The sequence below is a fragment of the Numida meleagris genome, chromosome 1, assembly GCF_002078875.1.
Source record: "Numida meleagris isolate 19003 breed g44 Domestic line chromosome 1, NumMel1.0, whole genome shotgun sequence".
Lineage (NCBI taxonomy): Eukaryota > Metazoa > Chordata > Aves > Galliformes > Numididae > Numida > Numida meleagris.
The window spans coordinates 86,225,218-86,247,790 of NC_034409.1; the positions used below are offsets into that span (position 1 = coordinate 86,225,218).

At 42.2% G+C, this 22,573-nt stretch overlaps 1 long non-coding RNA gene across 1 annotated transcript in view; it reads left to right on the forward strand.

The window, feature by feature from the left end:
• LOC110400819 overlaps nucleotides 10,627-22,573 on the forward strand; it is a 61,870-nt gene continuing 49,923 nt past the window's right edge. Inside the window, exons 1-4 of the long non-coding RNA XR_002440095.1 lie at nucleotides 10,627-12,581; nucleotides 12,666-12,748; nucleotides 13,659-13,765; nucleotides 21,117-21,670. This is a non-coding gene — a long non-coding RNA (uncharacterized LOC110400819). The remainder of the gene's footprint in view (nucleotides 12,582-12,665; nucleotides 12,749-13,658; nucleotides 13,766-21,116; nucleotides 21,671-22,573) is intronic.

A 22,573-nucleotide genomic window follows, 5' to 3' on the forward strand; every position in this document is an offset into this window, starting at 1 on the left:
GAAATGGCATAACCTTTGTTAAATTTGTCAAAGTGCTTCTTTACTACTTGCCTCAACTTTTTATTTCTTTAGTGTTTATTCCTCTGTGTACCCTATGGTTTGATCTTTGTGTATGTTCATCCATTTTTTCCTTTGGACTAGAAGAGACTTTTATTCTAATCAGCTTTGTGGGGTGCACATTTACATTTCCTCTATGTGGCCATACTATCCAGTGCAGTGTTAGACAACAAAAAATGCTTTTTTTTTTTTTTTGAAGTATGTCAATATCTAAGGAAATCTAAGAGGACATCTAGGAAAACATTGAACTGATATTTGAAAATGGTCACCTACCATCTAGGGATGAGGCAAAGGTGGAGGCCTCTATTGCTCTTTTGGGCTCAATTCTTAATAGTAATGATGGAACTTCGGTTACTTGGTAAGAACTATGATTGGAGGAGCAGTGACTTTTCCATTTGCAGTCATAAAAACTGTAACTGGCCATTTACATCGGCTGAATATTTACAAGTCCATGGAGCCTGATGGGATTCACTCTGTAGTTAACCGGAGGAGTTAGCAGATTCCTCTGTCAAAATTTTTGAAATGTTGAAGGAGTCTTGGGAGATCCCTGCTTATGGAAGTTAGCCAAAGTTGGGCTAAACTGTAAGAAGGCCACCAAAGAAGACTTGAGAAACTGCAAGTCTCTCAGTCTAACCACAGTCCCTGGGAAAATTATGGAGATTATCCTGGGTGCTTCTGAAAGGCATCTGAAGGACAAAGTTTTATCAGACATAGTCAGTATGAGTTCATCAAGGGATAGTTTTGCCATACTAATTTGTCATCCTTCTCTGGCAAGGTCACCTACTCAGTGGATGAAGGGAAGGCAGTGGATGTAATATTTCTGGATTTTAGTAAAGCCTTTCATGTGTTCTCTCACAGCATTTTTCCTGTCCAACTGTGAAATGAACAGGTTCACACTATACTGGATGGTGAACTGGCTTGATGGTAGAGCTCAAAGTGTAGTATTAAAGGGACTTCGTCTGGCTGGTAGCCAATCACAAGCAGTGATCCTCGGGGCTCAGTTCTGCTCAACATTTTTATCAGTGATCTGAATGCAGGAGTTCAGTGTGTCATTAGCAAGTTCCTTGACAATACAAAACTGGCAGGTGTTGTTGACTCTCTAATGGGTGGATGGGCCATGTAGAGGAATCAAGAAAGAGTGGAACACTGAGGAATCATCAGTGGTGTGAAGTTCAACAATGGTAAACATCACGTGCTACACCTGGGATTGGGCAATGCCAGACACAGGCACAGGCTGGGAGATAAGTGGCTGGGGAGCAGCTCAGGAGAAAGGAGTCCGGGGATGCTGGTGACTGCAGGCTCAGCATGAGCTAGCAGTGTGCCCTGGCAGGTAAGGGGCAAAGCACATTTTAGTATTCACTAAACACAGCATGGCAAGCTGGTAAAAGAGGTTAATCTCCCACTGTAATTTAGCACTGGTTCAGCCTCACCTTGAATATTGTTTGCAGTTCAGGGCTACACAATATAAAAGGGTGTTAAAATCCTTGAGAATTTTCTGAGTAGGGCCCCAAAGCTGATAACAGGGCTGGAAGATATGTCCCATGAGAAGAGGCTGAGGACATTGGACAGCCCAGCCTGGAGGAGGCTGAGAGGTGACCTCACTGCTCTCTGCAGTGCCCTGAGGAGGAGATGCAGAGGAATGTGCCAGGCTCTGCTCCTGGGAACTGATGGCAGGGTGGGAATGGTACAGAGCTATCCCATGGGAGGGCCAGCTGGGCATTGGGAAACATCTCTTTACCACTAGGGTGATCAAACACTGGAACAGGCTTCCTAGAGAAGTTTTTGGTGCCTCGTGCCTGTCAGTGCTCAAGAGGCATTTGGACGATGTACTTATTAAAGTGCTTTAACTTTTTAGTTAGCCCTCAGGTAGCCAGGCAGTTGGACTCAATTTGTGTGTATCCCTTGCAATTGAACTGCTGTAATTTCTGATACACATTTTGAGAAACCTTTTAGAAATTCATAGATAACTTTGAAGACTGACCAGTCTAGGGAACTTATCTCATTTAAAAACAAGAAAACAAAACAAAAAACAATCCCACAGTTTTAAAAAGTACATAGAAAATCCTACTTCTGTTCTTGAAAGCTCTTGGAAAACCATTCCTCTCATGAAATGGAGTTTTAAGAAAAATTACTGCTTAGATTTCATTAGTGATTCTGCAAAGTGCTAAATATTTCTATAAAGGTAGAGAAGGTTCAGCCCTCATTCTACAAATTGCCTCATTTAATAATATAAAAGTATATATTTGTTGATAAAAAATGCAGAAGCTGGAATGATTGCTTTCTTGACTACATCCTTTAGAATCTTAATTACAAATTTCAGCTATTTGAATTTTTTAAGATACTGATCTGTTAATTTGGAGCTAAGTTCGTGTTTTTCCAGAATGCTGTCTCTTTTTGCAGGGGAAAAAAAAAAACTGACTTTTTTTTGGTGGCTTAACTACCATTTCCCCATCTGTGCTTTGCTTATACATTCCCTTTGTGAGAAAACTGAAGTCACAGTCCAAATGCCTAGCAACAGAAGGGATGGGCTTGATATTCGTATTAGAATTGTAACACAAAGACATCTGTTCTCTCTACCCTTTAAAAGCTATTACTTCCAAAGACTAATATTTGGCTTTTTCAGATGTGGGCAGTTTCTGTTAGATGAGACTGGGGGGAGCCTGGGAAAGGACTCAGCTGATGACCAAAAAAGTAGTGTCTGCAGCCCATGGGTTCCTGCTTTGCAGAAGCCCTGGTGTGAGTGGACAGAAGTGTCCCTGTCCAGCTCTGCGACCAGGGTATCTCTGGGCTGGCCTCATGGTTGCTGATGGGTAGAACTGAGTGATTCAGAGCCCACTTCCAAGGACCCTGCCTAGGGACAATATGATAAGAGGCAAAAGCAGACTGCACCCAGTTCATGCCCTGCAACAGGTTCCAACTCATTTTCAGCTACTTGTAGTTTCTGTAGTATTTCTGGTTAGGTAAGGATGTTTTTCAAGAAGTAGACTGAGGCTGGCAAGAGGTGGTATGGGGAAGATAGGAAGTACATTTCTCCCAGTTCTCTTCCTCCAGTTATTTTATTTTGTTTTCAAGTACTAAGACAGCATTAACAATTATGATGCCAAAGTATTTGTCTAGCTGAATTTAGCTCCTACTGCCTCTATTCCTTTCCTCCTAACTACAGCGCTGTACATTTCCACCAACTCCACAGTACTCTGTGACTAAGAATGGGAAGCTGTCAAACTTTGAGCTGCATGTTAATGCACTAAAAGTGGGTGAGGGGAGGGAGAATTATTTCTGTGCACTGGGGAGTGGGAAAGATAAACTGTTTCTGTATTGTAAGCCTTGCTTGCAACACTTGGGCAACAATACATACAGCAGTAGGAAAGAAAAACACTGAACAAAAAAAGTTAAAGGCATTCTGCAATGGGTATGACTCAAGGATCACCTTGACCTGCAGTGCCTGAGCATTTTGGGAATTGAATCATGGATCTATGACTCTTAAATTACAGGACAAGAAAATGAACGAAGTTAGACATCCAGGCTGTGCTGTGAGAAGTTGTTGAAAGCCTTGATGTGCTGCTTTTCTCCTTGCAAAAGCTAAACCTCTTCCCCTATGCACATCCATGCCAGCTGGAGCTAATTGCCTGAGCTGAAGATGTACCATAGCCTGCCACCTCCCAGACCTTCATCTGATTCACAGGTTAGTGGTCCCTAACTGAGTTTCTTAGAAGTAAGAGTAGGCAATGTGATGAAGTACTACTTGGGGTGGCAAAACAGTCCCTTCCCAATTCAGAGACATGTTGTAATCATTTGCAGCTATTGAGAGACAGCTCGAGCCATTGCTGTCTTGCCAAAGGGAAACTTCTATTTGTATCCTCTAGAGCATGCAGCAGAAGGTCTTCCATATTTCCTGTGCAGTCCTCTAAAATCTGCCTAGAGCAGGGAAAAAGGACATCATCCATCAGTCTCTTTTTCCTTTGGTGAACAATGCTCACATTCTTCTTATTGCATTGTTTTGAGTTACAATCATCAGCACGGAAGCAGAGCACTTTATTTGCAAAGAAAACTAACTTGTTTGTCTTCATTTTTTGCAGAAAGATGAAGCAATCAGTCTAATTAGACAAAAATTGTTTAAGTTAACAACAAAGGTGAAAAATCATTTCTATTTCCCCATTACATATTATCACTGCAGTTGGTGCCAAGCTGTTTTAGTTCAACTTCATTAGCACCAAGTGCAATCTTTAGCCATGTTAATCTTAAATTTGACTGCTGATTTTAAGCCTCTTCTGTGACTGGCAAATTCCTTAGGAAAAAGACTATGAGAGAAGCTTGCAATAAGTTGAATTCACAGGATGAGAGAATTATAGGTGTTGGAAGGGACCTCTAAAGATCATCAAGTCCAAACCCCTGCTAAAGCAGGTTCCCTAGAATAGGTTGTGCAGGAAAGTGTCCAGGTAGGTTTGGAATATCTCCCAAGAAGATGACTCCACAACCTCTCTGGGCAGCCTGTGCCAGTGCTCTGTCACCCTCACAGTAAAGAAGTTCTTATGTTCAGTTGGAACTTCCCTTGTTCCAGTTTTTGTCCATAGCCCCTTGTTCCATCACTGCACACCACTGAAAAGAGCCTAGTCCCATCTGCTTGACACCTGCTCTTTAGATATTTATGAGCATTGTTTAGATCTCCACTTCAGCCTTCTCTTCTCCAGGCTGAACAATCCTGGGTCTCTCAGCCTTTCCTTGTACAAGAGATGCTCCAGATCCCTCATCATCTTTGTGGTCCTCTGCTGGACTCTCTTTAGAAGTTACCTGTATTGTCTGAATTGGGGAGCCCAGAACTGAACACAGTACTCCGGATGTGGCCTCACCAGGGTGGAGTAGAGGGGGAGGATCACCTCCCTCAACCTGCTGGCCATGTTCGTTTTAAGGCACCCCAGGATACCACTGGCCTTCTTGGCCACAAGGACACACTACTGGCTCATGGCCAACCTGTTGTCCATCAGGACACTCAGGTCCTTCTCCTCAGTACTCCTCTCCAGCAGGTCAGCCCCTAACCTGTACTGGTACATACATCTATTCCTCCCCAGGTGTAGGACTTTGCACTTGCCCTTTTTAAACCTCAAGTTCCTCTCTGCCCAACTCTGCAGACTGTCCAGGTCTTGTTGAATGGCAGCACAGCCTTCTGGTTTGTCAGTCCTCCCAACTTTGTACCATCAGCAAACTTGCTGAGGGTGGACTCCATCCCTTCATCCAGATAACTGATGAAGACGTTGAACAAGACTGGACCCAGAACTGACCCCTGGGGAACACTGCTATTTACAGGCCTCCAGCTGGACTCTGTGCTGCTGTTCACAATCCTCCGAGCTCTGCCAGTCAAGCAATTCTCAATCCACCTCACTGTCCACTCATTTATCTCATACTTTCTAAGTTTCATTGCAAGGGCATTGTGAGAGACAGCATCAAATACTGTACTGAAGTCAAGGTATACAACATCCACTGCTCTTCCCCCATGTAACCAGCTGGTGATGACATTATAGAAGGCTACCAGGTTGGTTGAGCATGGTTTCCCCTTGGTGAATCCATGTTAACTGCTCCTGATAACCTTCTCTTCTAATTGCTTGGAGGTGGCATCCAGAACAAGTTGTTCCATCACCTTCCCAGGGTCAGAGATGAGGCTGGATGGCCTGTAGTTTCTAAGATCCTCCTTTTTGCCCTTTTTGAAGACTGGAGTGACACTGGTGGTCCTTCAGTCCTCAGGCATCTTTCCTGTTCTCCAACACCTTTCAAGGATGATATCACATTGGCAATCACTTCTGCCAGCTCTATCAGCACATGTTGGTGTATCCCATCATGGCCCATGGATTTGTGTGCATTGAGTTTGCCAAGATGATCGCTGACCAGACCTTCCTTAAACAAGGGGAAGTCTTCCACTCTCCCAGATTCTCTCTCTTATCTGCTGGGCCTGGGATTCCCAAGGGGCAATCTTAATAGTAAATACTGTAGCAAAGAAAGTGTTCTGTTCTTCCTCTACAACACTAGACATTGACTGACTAGAAATCAGATGCTGTAGAGAGAAACAATATCTTCAAGTGACGGAGCATCCCTTCCCCTCAGTTCTGCAGTGTTATGTCAGCTCAGAAACTCTGCATCAGACCAAGAGCCAAGGGCTACGAAGGTGAATTCTGCTAGGACACCCTAACAATGATCTTTAGCGCTATATCTTCAGCACTGTGGTGTGGATCCTGCATTGGGATCAGACATTCATCATATCTATTATGCTTTCTGTTGTTGTTTGCCCTATGCTGTCTCCTGCTTTCGCAAAACTGTGATCTCCCACAATACAGTCTTAAGGACTAACTAAAGATTTTCATCCTCTCTTGGTCTCCTTACATGGAAAAATGTTCTGGGAAGCCTAGCTTCAATCAAAGTTTTGCCATTGTGTAGGTACCCGTAAGGGGATATAGAGGGCAAATAAGAGAGATTTCAGTTCTAGGCAACTTCACTATTAGAAAGGAGTACTTTAGCATTATTCTACCTGTTTGGCTTATGATTAATGTACGTTCTTCCTGAGAAATTTCCTGTGTATCTTGCTTATGACATCCAAGATCAGATGTCTGATGAAATAGACAGATGACTGACTATTTAAAGAAGACCAGGCAAATCTAAGACTGTTTCCTCTCAGAAGCAGATTTCTAGCCACTGGACCTGCACACCTTTCTCCCTCTTTTATTCAGCAGCTGGTGTACTTATTTTTGTGAATCTTCTGCTAATTTTCTGCAGCGCAACTGTGATTTGCTTGGTAGAAAATGCTGTTTATGACATCTCTGACAGCAGCTTAGGACCAATCTGTTGCTATGAGGTGTGAAATACATCATAGTCTATTACGATTAAATGATTTGGGCATTTTCTTGCAGGGGCAATGTGTGCAGCCAAAAGTGGTTTGGTTTTTTGTTTTTTGTTTTTTTTAGAACCCTCTAGTTGAATTCCTAACCTTTAAATAAGCCACCCCTTGGGAAATCATTGATAACACAGCCACTTGTGTCAAAATTCAGCTGCTTGATCTTTACTGAACTTGATGAGCAAACATTTAAATGATAATTGAATTACTAATTAAATGTTGTGCCTGGACTCCTGGTTCAGAATTGCAAGGGAAAACCAAATTATATAATGGTTCCAGGTCCAGATCTTCATCAGGCTCTGCTGCTACCTACTTCTCTGGTTGTCTTGGTCAATCTTCTTTGATTTGGCTTTACCAGGGCATCACTAGGATTGCACTCACCAGTTTTAATGGGGGCAGGGAATTCTGTTTGTTCTGAGAAAAAAGAAAAAACAAATCTGGGACCTTGTCTTTATTCTGTGCTTTCTTATCATTCTTACCATGCAGTCTTGACACTATTAAACCATGTCTGCATTTATAAGTTCACCTAGTTCTGAAAAACATGTTCTAGCTCCTGGCTATGATCACTATGTTTAGTTTATTATTTGAAGTTCATCTCTATTCCCTTCATTTTTGTTCCTTAAAAATGATTTGCTTCTTCCCACATTTTCCACTCTGTCCTTCTTTATCACTGTTCATGTTCATCTCTGAATTTCCACTCCTTTTCCCTACAGACACACTTATGACATCTGCTAAGGTAGTTATGTCATTAGACCTTATCAAAATGTCTCAAGCTCTTTAGTGAGACACATATAACTCTATTCTCAAATGACAATAAATGACTTTCTCTCAGCTTAGTAGTGTATTGTTGCTACTCTGCACAGGAATCAGAGAAGTAAGAGTCATGCTTGGCACTTCCACAGAGATCTTGGAGAAAGGGAAAAATTTCATCATTATCAGTGATTTGTGTCATGTGCAAAGCAGACTTGATCAATGGGGCCTAAGCAACGTTTATGTGCTTAATGTAGCTTCAATTTTGCTTCCTCTCTTCCTATCCTTTTAGAAACAACAGCGTGCAGCAGATCAATTTCCTTCACTAGGGGAAGTCAGGAAATGCTCCGGGAACAGATCCTAGGGAAGCAGATGGGGTAAGAGTTGATTTGGAGCAATGTCAACTCCATAATGTTTTGGTGCAAGCCTGAAATTGCAACTTCCCTGAGTAATCCCTAGCAGAAGGCAAGTCCAGGCCCCCACAAAAGTATGGACTTAGCACTGCGTTCGGACAGTGGTAGCTGGGCTTCTCCAGCACTGTATGTTGGCCCTGAAGATGCACTTGCTGATGGAATGAGGCTTCCATCTTAATGTCACACAGCAGCTGTTACTGTAGCAAGCGTCTCAGGACATTCAAAGAGTTCAGTCTGGCAAAGCTTGTCAGCCAGGCAGTGACATGAACTCTATATCATACACCCTGAAACGCAGACTCCTTTGAGAGCTAAATAAATATCACTTCTCTGGTAAGGGACATTAACTTCTACTCTGCTTTGAAAAATGTGAATGAGAGGGGTGTGCCTGAGGCCAACAAAAAAGGCTGGGGCAAAGCCAGCAGCGGAATAGAGATGGATGGCCTCCATTGTGGTGTGGAATGCTACTGGGTTCTCCTCCACTTCCAAAGGGGCAAAATAAGAGTTTCTTTGCTATGGGGCAGAAGGATGTTTAAAGGATATTTAGTGGGTTTTGTTGAGAAATAATAATAGTAAAAAATACTGACTCTCCACAGTGGTTTGTCTGGATGGTTCATAAAATGGCAGAGAACTCATACTCAAACTGCCTGACAAAAAATTTCTCTCCAATGAAGCACTGCATCCTTTTAGTTGTGCTTTCGAAACCTCCATTGCCACAACTTGCAAATGTATACAATACATGGTATAGATGGTATAGAGGAGTCATGAAACCAGTCCAAGCAAGAAAGTCCTCGGCAGCCAATTTAAACTTATTCAATTGAGTAAAATCCCATTTTAATTTACTCAGTGAAAATGGATTTTAAAAACATTTAATAATGTTAAAGGGAATTTCTTTTTCAAAGTATGTATCCCAAATTTCCTGCATGAATTCTTCAGGATGCTTTAAAAAAGCTTGATTATGGCAAACTACAGGGTTAGGGCTGAATAAGTGCTTTTTGGATCATGTATTTATTATTTCTGATGATAGATTTAAAAAAAAAATTGTGAAGACTGTGAAGTCTCTTTATTTCAAAATGTACTATAGAACAAGGCCGAAATCATTTATATTTTTCAACCAGAGCTTTACCTTGAAATATGTTTTAGATAATGGAATTTCCTGTTCTGAACTTGACTGATTGTTAACATGGAATGTGACTCAAAAACTGCTTTCCTATGCATGATTTATTTAGGAGAGAGACAGTGTTAACATTAGAACATGCCTGAAGATGCTTGGTCCCATTATAATGAGAAGGCTTGAACACAATGCCGTGAGTGGGGTGGGACTGGAAATAAAATTATGCGTAATTGTATATTTAGTGAACTTGTTCACAGAGATCCCAGAGATCTCCTTTATCGACTGTCATTTTAGCAACAGTAGACGAATAAAAATAGACAACTTTGTACAGCAGATCTTGGTTTGCTGCATTACTTTTCAATGTAAGATTTTAGCTTGCACTTAGAGCCATATAAATGGCACCCAAAGGAAGCTGATAGCTATTTCTCTCACGCTAGTTTCCTCATGCTCTTTTTATGTGTGCTTGTCTGCCCCCTCCTTCCCTCAATTCTTGCTAAAAACAAAGCTAAAGTAAACAAGAATCCGATCAGATACTTGGCTGAAATGTTTTCCTGTACTAAGTATTTAGACATAAATCTAAGACTTTTATAGGGTACTGTGTGTTGGAATAAAAATGCTGCCCAGCTATTGCTTCTGCTGGCAGTATTTGTAGTCTGTACCAAACCTCAGTTTTTGCATGGTGCGAAGTGGAAAATAAATGCTAAGTGTGTCAGCATGTTACCAGCTGTCAAACTGAACTGGAATGTGTTGTTAAGGCAGTTCACTGTAAGAAGCTGCCCTGTCAGCTGGGCCACTGACAGGGCAGGGTGAGTGCTGCGTTTTGCTGTGAAGGACAGCAGACCAGGCTCCTCTGAGCTGATGTGAGCAGAGCAGAGTGGTCACTGAAAGCTTTGCAGCTCACTGCAGTGGTCACAGTCCCTAACGTGACTCTTAGTCACCAGCCACCTCAGAGCCTGCGAGATGGGAGATCAGTTTTGGAAATGCATGTGAGGAGAAGTATTACAATGTTATCACAACACCTAATGCTATCGTGTCATGTCTTGTTGATTCCTCTCACTCCAAGAAAGACATGGAAGCCCTGGAAGATGTCCAGAGAAGGGCAGCAGAGCTGTGGCAGGTCTGGAGCACAAGTCTTCTCGGAAGCAGCTGAGAAAACTGGGATTGTTTAGTCTGGAGAAGAGGAGGCTCAGGGGAGACCTCATTGCCTGCTACAGCTGCCTGAAAGGAGGTGGTGGTGAGGTGAGGGTCAGCCTCTTCTCCCAGGTAACAGCAATAGGATGAGAGTGAGTGGCCTCAAGTTGCACCAGGGGAGGTTCAGGTTGGATGTTAGGAAAACTTTCTTCTCAGAAGGAGTGGTGATGCACTGGCACAGGCTGCCCAGGGAGGTGGTGAAGTCACCATCCCTGGAGGTGTTCAAGAACTGTGTAGATGTGGCACTGAGGGAGATGGTTAGTGGGCATGGTGGGGATGGATGGACTAGATGATCTTAGCAGCCTTTTCCAAACAATGATTCTATGATTCACTGCTTAATACAAAACATCTTAATCTATTGCTCGGGGGGAAGGCTGATATCAGCTGACAGAGCTGGTCTGTGCTATTCTGAGAAGACTATTGTCATCCTAGAAGGTTGCAAAGGGGCAAGGTTGAATCAGCAGTTGGTTCTTTGGAAAAAAAAAATGATGATTTGTGAATGTTTTCTTACATTAGGAGTGCTAGGAGACTGAGATGGCAGCAAGAGAAGAGGCAAGTAAAATGGAAAGGTCTTGAACACCTTTAAGTCCATGCTCTCTTGTTCATGCTCTTTTTAATGAGCAGCAACTAAAATTCCAGCACTTCCTCTGTAAATCCTTTTGATTTCGAAATGAATCACTCTCCACAGGTTTGCTGGGAACTTAGTCTTCTGTGCTTGCTTCACTCCTTTGCTGGTAGCAGTGCTGGTAGACTGGAGCAGCCAGACGTACTCCTACGAGAGCCACCTGCTCTGCTGCGATCCTTGCTTTGCTAAAGCCACCAGCATCTTCATCTGTAGGGTAACTCCCTCATGTCGGACTTGGCTCCTCTCTTAGAAGTGTAACAGTTTGCTGAGCCATTTGGTTAAGCAGCTCTTAGTAGCATTAGGGAAGCTGACACATGCAGCTGGGGAGCAGACAGATGTGTGTTCAAGTGGCATGGCTGTGTGCCCTTTTGTGCAGTTATTTTCTACCTTGCATGGGCTTCTGGGGCATGCACTGTGCAGCTGACAAAGCCCTTGAACATTTAGCATTGCCACAGAAGGTTTAGCAAGGAAAATGTACTAGCCCAAGTCACAGGCTGAAATGAGATACTGTGGGAGAGGTGACTATTATGGTCCAGCACTTATTAAAAACCATTCTGAGACCTGCAAGGTATTGTGCTGTGCTTGTTGGATTTAAGACTGCCAGGCAGCAGCGAAGGTCACTTTGTGCCTTCCTCTTTAAAGCAAATTGCTGCTGTTTCTATTAACAAGGGAGCAGCAGTGCTGGCAAACTCGAGGCAAGTTAACCCCTGCCTCTCATGAGGAGCCGGTCTGATGGATTCCCCTAGGATGTGTGTGCGTGTTGAGAGCTGTATACCATGTAGGTGTCAAGCCCAATCTGAGCTCCCTTGTCATGATGTGTTAGGGCAGCTGTCTGCTATTTGTGTGACAGTGCACATCTTTGCCAATAAACTGCTTTTGCTCTGGGTTGTGCTGTGTCTGCGGGGCTACCGGGAAAGCTGCCAGGGAGAGAGTGACTGCTTGCACTGAGGTGTCTGGGCAGCACCTCTTGTAATCCGTGTTCTGTGTGGCGTATTGATTGGGATTGTGGATGGGCCCTGAGGGATGAACACCAACACCAAGTTCCAGAGCCTGACTTTTTAATCAGCAACAGATTTAGCAGCTGGGAGCAGCTGGGTAATGTCTGCTTAGGAAAAAGCAATTGCACCAGATGAAGCCAAAAACAGTAAGGTGATTATTGCTTTAGCAGCTATACGTAACTAAATGTAGGATAGAAATGCCTATGGCAGAACGGAGAGCACTTTGAAGTAAAGGTGTAGGGTTGGAAAAAGACCAACCCAGAAACAACAGGGAAGGTTATCCTGTAACAAGCTGTGTAGCACTGAGGATTACCCTTCCCTTGGTGAAACCAGGGATCCCAATACAGCTCTGTTCACCTTGACAGTGGTCGTGGTAGGTGACTTTCTACCTGCAAAATAGAAAGCACCACTTACAGGTGTGAAGGATGCTGAGCCGGGTCCAGAGGAAGACTTGAAAGAGTATTCATCTGCCATATTTAAGAAGACAGAAAACTGCAGAAGTTATTCCCAAAGTGCTGTCTGTCTTCTAACTGCTGGCCAGCTCCTTTTGTGAAAAGAGGTAAGAGAATCAGCTCATGTAAATGCGAGTGCTTGCAGATTTCTCTTCTGGGGAAAATGATCTTCTTTCCTCTCTCTCTTTCAGATGTTTAAAATGAGAAAAGCACTACATCAGAGTTGAGAAAAAGGAAAACCGGTCAATGTCACCTTGGTATCTGATGATCAAAGGTATGCTTCCCCTCCCTGGTGCCCTGAGAAGGGCAGCAAATGTTTTCCATGAACAGCACTGAGTTCAGAACTGGGAAGGCCCCTTTGCTCATCGCCTTGCACAGCCTGGGTCCTGCTCCTGGGGACCCTGCTCTTGTGGTCCTGTGTGAGCAGGGGGTGGACCAGATGGCCCAGACTTCCCTTCCAAACCCAACTGTGCCGTGGGTCTGTGCCTGCCTTTGTGGAGCCTGTGAGTGAGCTTTCCACCATAGAAAGCTGGCAGCTTAGCTGATTTTCCTCTGCCGATAAAGAAGTAAGATGTGTCTCTGATTATTCCCTGGGTAGTGACCTGACTGACATATATTCTCTTGTGAAGAACCACAGTGGGCTGCAGCTATTAAGTAGTGGTAATTTACAGAATTCATAGCCAAATTTACAATTCAATTTCTTTCCTTGATTTTAAAGTCTGTGATTTTGTTCTGACTACTGTATTTTAAATGCAGAAAATAATGGAAGCTAAGAGAAAACCTGTTTGTTCTTTACATTCATTTACCATTTTACTGTTTCCACTTTAATGTTCAAAATGTACTGTCTGCTGGCTGGCATTTCCATCATATTGGAGTGCCTGTATTCCTCTCAGGTTTCTAATGAGCCACAAAGTATAGAGAACATAAATGACAAAAAAAGGCTACAGTTTTTAAGGACCAAAATCATATATATTTTAAAGCACTTGCCTAAGGTTATAGCACAACAAAGCAGGGAATGTCTCTTTCTTCTGCAGTTTACTTGGAAACAAGGACAGAATTACCTCTTCTCCCTGGGTGAAATGTACTCTTTGGTACAAAAGCAAAGACCCAGCCACGCACTGTCCTGCACTGCAGAGTCCTTGTGAGTTGTTTTGCAAGAATCCAGCTTTCCTCACTCTTTGCAGGAGTAAACCAAGTAAGGCCAGGACTGTCAGAGAACCAACGAGACAGTAGAAAATGAAGGAACAACCATATTGCGCTCTACAGCTCCCTGAAAAGAGGTTATAGCGAGGTGGGTTTGGCCTCTTCTCCCAGGTAACAGCAATAGAACAAGAGGGAATGGCCTCATGCCCTCCCAGGGGAGGCTCAGGTTGGATATTAGGAAAACTTTCTTCTGAGAAGGAATGGTGAGGCACTGGAGCAGGCTGCCCAGGGAGGTGGTGGAGTCACCTCCCTGGAGGTGTTCAAAAACTGTATGGTCGTGGAACTGAGGGATATGGTTAGTGTGCAGTATTCGTGGTGATGGGTTGGCAGTTGGACTAGATGATCTTAGTGGTCTTTCCAGCCTTAATATGATTCTATGAAATGATGCAACACTGAAAAGCTATTGGAAGTGACTGTTAGGATATTCAGCATGAGGGAACATAATAATAGCATTTTTCTCCCACCTCAGCAGACAGATGGCTGCACTGATGTTGCGATCAGAAATGATGAACAGCATCAGTACTTCTAAGTTCTTAATATACATCACACCTTTTTTATGAATTTTGCCACAACTCTAGGGTGATTTTCTGAGATGAGAATTATTTTCTCCACCTGCGAATTGTACTTTTGTGAGATATTGTATTTAGGAGAAGTTAGGCAAGATGCTGATGGGGTGAGCTGGCACGTTGAGACTGCACAGGTGACAAAAGTGATTTCTGACAAGGAGAGGTGTAAAGGAAAAATAAAAAAGAACAAAGTTCACTTCCTGGTGATTTGAACAGACTGGTGAAACTGCAGCTGTCATCAGGAAAATGCTGCTTCTCAGATACAAATGTACAGGGAACAGAGAACACTGACATGAAAATACCGATGAGAGTCAGTCTCTGAATTAAATTGTTAGGTGTAAATAGGCTTTGCCTGAGTCTTGGCAAAGTGCTGGGAACAGTGTTTTCAGCATGCTTGCATTAAGGTGGCATTTAAAGCCATGTCAAGGACCCATTAAAGAAACTTCTGATTTCACAGGCAGTATACATAGCAGGTGTTGTGTATGTATGTGTACACTTGTATATCTGTATGTATAGATGCATATATATGTGTGTGTGTATGTAGATATTTGGCAAGACCTCTCTGAGAACTATAAAATCAGTTTGTAGAGATGAATGACAAGAAAGGAAATGAAAAGAAATGGCTCTTTTTCTGTTTGGGGAGCTGAGACTGAGAAAAGTGAAACTTAGAATCCCAGAATGCCTTGGGTTGAAAGGGACTTTAAAGATTATCTAGTTCCAACACTTTGCTGTGGGCACATTGCCACCACCCAGCCTGGCCTTGAACACCTCCGGGGATGGAGTATCAAACACTCTGTAAAGGTCCAGAGTAAGCATGATAGAAACTAGGAAATGTATCTTGTCCATTGCCATTGCCTCCTTGTCATGTGTTTTACCAGAAGACGTTATTGGGAAGTTTCAGTGGCATAAGGTTTGTGCAGTTTTCAGGATTTCTTTAAGGCACAGCAGAGTTTCAGTATGATGATGGAACCAAGGCAGCCTGAAGGCTCTTCATATTGTCTGGGCAATACAGACAGAGTTAGTGCATAGATTTGCTCCTTGGGCTCGAACCTCCATTAAGTCAACTCACGTTGAAGTACTAAAAACGTAGAAAAATTGAAACTGGAGGAGGTGAAAATGGTAGAAGATCTGCTGCTACTGGAGCATGAATTAGACCTTTTCCAAAGTAAAGTTGCAAATATTATCAAATGCTAAGTACATCAAAAGTGTTGATCACAGAGATAGTGAACCTCTCTGCTTTGTTGCAGCTCAGATCTGATATTGGGGAATTCCTGATTGTTTCTGTACTTCAGTAGTTGTCTGCAAACTAGTAACAAAGTGATCTAGCTGAGGTGCTTTTGCTGATTTTCAGGCAGGACAGTGCAATGGTAGCAGCTATAGATGTATGTTTTGATATCAAGTAGTGCCATTTGACACAGCCTGGTGGGTTTAGCTTATATTTAAGTAATGTCTCGGGCTGTCATTTCTTAGATGGTTTGATGTCTACATTTAATGTGAAATGTGTTAATCTAATGAGTGGGTAGAGGAAATGAGTTACTATGGGAACAACATCCTTCTGTGACTTGCTGCCCCAGTTGGCTGCTCCATAATCGAAGCATGCAGCAAAATGGAGCAAGGCCACCAGAGAAGATCTTGCATTTCAATCTGAGACAGATCTATTGAGGTCAGGGTTGGGGTATAGATCTCTGAGAGCTGCACTGTGTTTAAGCAAAACGAGAAGAAGATGAGGAGACAGTTGCTATCCAAACAGAACAAGGAAAAGACCCAATAAGTAACAGTTGTCTTGTGGACCTGGGTTTCTTCTCCTGAAGGGCAGAAATGCCTACATGGGCTGCTTGTGACCTCTGGGAATGAACTGTAGGCTGAAAAGCAGCATGTCTTACTGGTATTATGTTTTCTGTCTGTACTTTCCTAAAAAAACACTGCACAAAATAGCACCTGTGGAGTGGTAAGAGATAAATTCTTAATTATTGCTCATCTGATTAAGGGGATCATTTCTATCTGAGTAGAAATGTTTTAATCCTTTCTTGTTTGAATCCTGGCTGGCTTATTGCCTCGGCTAAGCAAAAGGAAAAACATATGGTCATCCTCCCTCCTCTTGTGTTACCAGCTCTCAGCAGCACATGAACATCAGGTGGTTGCTCACCTCAGCTTCAGTACCTACAGCTGAGCAGGAAATTGTTCGTTTTTTCTCACACTTTAATTCCTCACTATGTACTGTGTGCCACCTGGTTTGTCTACTGTCTCAGGAAAAAAGCTGAACAATTTAAGTGTTTATATCAAGCCTTCTAGTATTTGAAGGGAGCTTATAAGCAGGAGACCCAGTAGTGACAGGACAAGGGGGAATGGCTTTAAACTAAAAGAAGGGACATTTACATTAAATGTTAGGAAGAAGTTCTCTACTCAGAGGGGTAGTGAGGCACTGGCACAGGCTGCCCAGAGAAGCTGTGGATGCCCCATCCCTGGAGACACTCAAGGCCAGGTTGGATGGGGCTCTGGGCAGCCTGAGCTGGTAGGTGGCTGCCCTGCCCACTGCAGGGGGTTGGAACTGAGTGGGCTTTAAGGTCCCTTCCAACCCAAATCATTCTATGATCAAATAAGGATCAACATCACTTTTTGATTTTGAAAATTAAAAAAAACATTTTAATTAAAAGTAATAAAAAAAATCAGTGAAATACACACTCAAGATCAATACCCATAATATGAACGACAATCTTAGGTTTGAACAAAACCCTAACATATGCCTACGGATTTCTGAGTTTTTCATTGAAATTGAGAGACCACCTGTTACCACTCTTCCACTTCAACAGTCACAAATTTTTAAAACCTTATTTCTTTTAAAACTGATTCTTGCACTCATTTGTCTCTTGGGAGTCCCTTGATCCCTGTGTAATCCAGTTGATGATCTACTTAAAGAAGCTTCATCACTGATAACCTCCTCCCAGCACTGCCAACTCAGACAGCTGCAGGTCTTCGCTGACCCCCTCTCTTCTCAGCTGCAGTTACCTGGGTAGCATCCCCCATGCTTGCACTCAGGCTGCTGCCCACTCTAACTTTTGTCGCTGGCATCGCACTGCTCAGACTGCTGCTTCTGACCACAGTGCTCTGGTTTAAAACAATTCCAATTTGAGCCTTTCTGATGAAAAAAGTAGCAGGAATTAAAGCCCCCTGTTTTCCCAGTCTGAACATGTGTAACATCATCCCCCTGCCTGCCTTCGGCAACGTTCCTCACCACTTTTGGCGTATTCCCAAGCTCTTCTCCAGAGAGCTTTTCACAGTGCAAAGATGTCAATAGTACAAATAATTAATGTCAAGTGGCTGTCAATAACTTCTAGGTCTAAAAACATAACAAATGTAAACCCCTGTTAATTAATTGCATCCCACCCTGAAAAGTAAACAGTGAGCAAATGGGGATGGGTGTTATGGTGGTAATGACCAGTGATTATTTTTCCCAAGGAAGTGTTGAGAGGCACAGCAACTTCAGCACAGGTAAGTCCTTATGGAGATTCTTTGTCTCCCATCATCTTCTGGAAATGATTTTCTTTTTTTACTACTGAAAATAGAAGCATACAATCATGACATTAAAAAAGAAAAAAAGTATTTATTTTCAATATGAACTACATAGAAAACTACATAGAAATGCAGCAAATGTGAAATTCTGTATTTCAACATTTTTTTGCAAATGGGAGGCTGGAGAAGACAGCTACAAGTTTATATGCAAAAGCTTTAGAAACACTTTGGTTTTGGTATATAAAAAGATAATCTCACAAGAATGAGCAAGGAAGAAGCAAAGACGAGATCTGACTAATATATTACCTTTGGAATAATACCAGTCTGTCTATTCTTCTTTTCTCCCACTTACACAATCTGACCCAAAGCCAGTCATGGCTTCTCTTTCCCCCCAGTTTTCTGTCCGCTACATCAAGAATTCGGTGAGAGTGCAGTGAAAACAAGATCCTTCTTGAGGGCTGATTTTCAGAGCACAGGTGACCATGACCATCAGTGTCCTGCTGTAACAAATAGGGCTCTGTGAGAGAAGGGACAAGCAGCCACCTCTGGTTTTCCCACACACGTTCCCAGTGTTCTACCCTTGAACTTTCTGTCTTCTGCGGCAAAGGGGGATGTAGCAGACTTCCAAGGATGACATTTTCATGGCTAGTGCCACTGTGGGAGGCTGATATCTACAGTTCTTTTTATAGGAAAAAAGGAAAGGAAGAGGAAAAAATATCTGTGAGTGGTTGAGAGTTATTGAGTCTGTTAGGTACCTCTGAGCTGAAGTGAAATTAGCTTTGTTGCAATAAAAATAAGCAAAGTTCTCTAAAGCAAGCTTCTTTATGCTGATAGTGCTGGATATTCTTCTGGCCGGACAGGACAATTTGTGGGACACGACAATTTCTCTCGGATTACTCTGTGGCATCTCTTTGGCTGCTTAGAAATTGAATGGGTCTCCCATCTCTGGTGGAGTAGCAGGGTTATCAAAACATGGTGAGCTGCACTGATTTCTGCAATTATTCATGACTGATTTATCACTTGATTGTAGGAATGCAGTTTAAATAGATTTTTTTCCATCTCCCTTGCTCCCTAATTGATTTTCTTTTTTTTTTTTTTTGGAATGCTGAAGCTTTGACTTCCTCTCATAAAATAGATTAGAGTCATTAAGGCTGTGAGCTGTTTAATCATTCTGCTGCATAATTACTGTTGCTACTGTTGTCTTCTGGTTTACAATGTTTCTTTATTAGCAGCTCTTACTGCCAGAAGGTTTAAACATTTAATAATCTGTCAAGGTGGTCTTTTGCTTGTTTTTTTTTTTTTCTCTTTTTAACTTGAAGACCTTTTTGGCAATATCTTTAAACACCTGGCCAGGTCAGGTGCTTTAATACTCACTTATCTCTGTCTAGTTGGCCTCACATTGCTTTTTTAATTAGCCTTCTTCTGGATAGCCACAGTTACCCATTTATCATATATAAAATGTAAGCAGGTCACATGCAACTATAACAAGCTCTAGGAAATCAGAACCTCCAGACATATTATTGAGATTGATGGCCATAGAGGACACATCAAGCAAGCTTTTATCAATTAGCATAAGCAAAAGTGCCTGACCTAGCATTCATAGTAAATGCAGGCTGTAGTGGTTTCCACCACACAGGGGAATTGAGGTGTCCTGCCAGGCCTTGTCCCAGTCCTGATGTGTCCATTGGCCTCTGGCCATCCTGGAAGGGTAGGGCTGCTGATTGATGGCGTTTTGCAGCAGTGGTGGACAGTGGTCTATTCTGGGGTCCAAGCTGTGAGACGCAGCACTGCCCAGCATGAGAGGAGCACTGAGCCAGCTAGCCCTGTCTCCCACAAGAGACAAGGCTCACCTTGCCAAAGCAGCTACTCCTCACCCAAAGCACCTGCTCAAGCCAGAGCTGTGAGTTAGCTTTTTTGATGTCTGCTAGAGGATCAGAGCCTGGAGAGCATTGGGAAGCACTGGGATAGACGAGTAGTTCACAGCAGATTACTGAAACTGGAGATGTGGCAGTCCATCAGTAGGTACAGGGTTGAGGCAGTGAGTAAACAATCAATTTTCCCTGTCCTTGAGAGAGAGGACAAAATGTAGTGGGATTCCCTAGATTACAAGTAAGAAGTTGTTTCTCAGTGCTAAAAAGATAGGGAAGCCTGGGAACAGATGGCCTAGGGATCTGGTGGCATTTCAGCTGTTGGCAGTCACTGAAGAGTGAGAGAGAAAGACAAGTCTGTCAAAAATGACATAGATACTATGGAGCCTCCCTCCTGGCAAGGCAGCGGGTCAGGCCGCCTCTTAATTCTCTGTCCTGGCTGGCTCTCTCTCTGTGTGGAACTGCAAGCCAGAGGGAACAGAAATGCTGTGATTTGCATGCACTAGTCTCCCCAGAAGCTGAAAACAAAAATGCAGAGCCATTTTTGATGTACACGAGAAGAATGAAATCCTAATGAGGGTAGCAAAGAATTATAACTGAAAAGAATGAAGAGACAAGGATTAGAAGTGGAAAAGAATATACATAATTTTAACTAAAATCTTCTGGACTGGTATCATCTTTGTAATTATGTGTTGGGACAGTGTTTCCTATTATTTTAGAATTCCTTCAGCCATTTGGGGGTAAGCTTTTACATAAATGGAAGTGACTGTCTGCATTTCTTACAGCACTTTGCAAATGCCTTAGTTTATCTTGCCAAAGGAAACTTGCAGATATTAATTCTTGGGTTTTGTCTTGTCTATATGATAATCCAGGCAAGATTTGAACAATTTCAGTACAATAGCCTCCTCTTAGGAAAGCTTTGATTGCACTAAAACATACTCTGATGTGCTAATCTCTTAACCTTCTAGAGTTCATTATTTCGACAGATAAAAATTGAGTTTAAAGTGACCCATAAGGTCTTCTTGCCAAGATATAATCTAGTTAAAATTTTCTCAAATTGAATTACGTGGACTGCATACCATGTATTGATTAAAAAATCTTCTTAATGGAGTCATATAGTAAGACTATTGACATGGGTTTTTTTTTCTCTTTTGATGGACTCAGTTTTTAACAGACACTTCAGCATTTTGTTTTTTAGTGCTGTCACCAGCTTGATAGCTTCTCAGTCGTATAAAGCTTTGACCTCTCTGCCACTTTATTGATTGAAGAAAAACAACTGCAAAGTTAACTAGTCCTGTGCCATTTATGAATATGTTTCTCGTATGACATCGCTGTGAAGAAGCTGAAGGCTACTTTGAATTATGCCCTGAAGGACTGGTGCTATGGCCTTGATTTTAAGACACGTACTTTATGATTTTGAAATAGAAGTTTTGTGTTGATTTCGAATTTCCTTTTTACCATGATTTATAATTCTTAATCTGGTTCTATTTTTCAGACAAGAGCAAAGCCAAACAAGGGAGCAGCTAAGTACATAGAACATATACTTTCAGCTGTTACCCATCGTTTCTGGATTTAGGCAAGTTAAAGTCAAGAACTGTTCTGTGGTGTTGGATAAGAAGAAGGGTCCCAACTCTATTAATGTCTTCTCTGGTCCCATCTATGGCTTTACTCTGCAAAACTCTTTCTGTTCTGGATTTGGGACTTCGACAACTACAGAATCCTGTTGGTCTTTTCATCCCTGTGCTGTTCAGTGGCCTCTACTGGAGGCAGCAGGAAGAACTCTGATGCCTCTTCAATTAATTGCCAAAATATGTGGGAAAAGCAACAAAGAAGATGTGAAGTCTGAAGATCACTGCAGGGAGGATGTGTTGAATCTTACTATAGACCTTGAAGGGAAATCTGAACCTGCTCAGGAATTATGAGCTCTTGAACTCTGACTGATCTCCTCCAGTAGATTTGCTTTTAGAGAATATTGTTTGAGTTGTGATATTGGGTTTTGAATGCTCTGTAGCTCATCTAAAAAAACTGCTCATCTGAGCGGACTGACAAGTAAGGGAATAGATTGCTCTGTGTAAAAGAAAAAAAACAAAACTACACAAAAAAAACCTTTATAATAATATTAATAATCCCAAGATGATTTTCTGAGTGTTGAAAATCCCATACAAAAATCTTTTCTTGTAGGCAAATCCTATTCACTTAAGTGAAACAATAACTTGGTTTCAGAGGAAAAAAAAAGTATTTATATTAAAAAAACATTTGTTCTTTTTTTCAAGATAGTCTTGCAGAGAGCCTGAGGTTAACAGTATTTGTTCAATTCATCGTAATTACTAGAAATGCTTCATCCATTCAGAAGCCTTCGCAATACCCCCAGGACTGCTAAGCTTTAATATAAGCTGTTTTTCTCTTTTATCTCTGTTTTTTCTCTCACATGATTTCCCCTTTTCTTTACTCTAGGTGTCTAGTTTTTGTTGATTTTTTGACTTGGAAAGGTAACAGTAAAGTGATGGTGTTTCAAATCTTTTACCTGAATTTCTAGGGTCCAGTTCTTACACAGAAGTAAGCTATTTATTGATAAAATTATTTTGCAGGTTTTCTAGTGAATCAGCTTAATAAATCAGTAGTTCCTGTTTGATAGAGCATATAAATGATGTTGTGGTATGTGATAATCTTTGGATTTTCCCACTACCCAGCAGAATGCTGGTACCGAGGTGGGAGTGTGGAAATAGAAAAACTGACAGGCCCAGACAAATGAACAATTAAGTTTGTGTACCGAGGTCTGTGGCAAAGTAATAGAATGAGGTGGAATACGTGCCTGGAATATCAAAATTTTACACGCCAGTTTAAAGTGTCCCAGGAGAGGTGTGGGATAGATACCACACGGAAAGTGAGCAATGTTCTCATTACAGCAGATTAGGTTACTTATCAGTAGCCTGAATACAGGAAAATAAGACC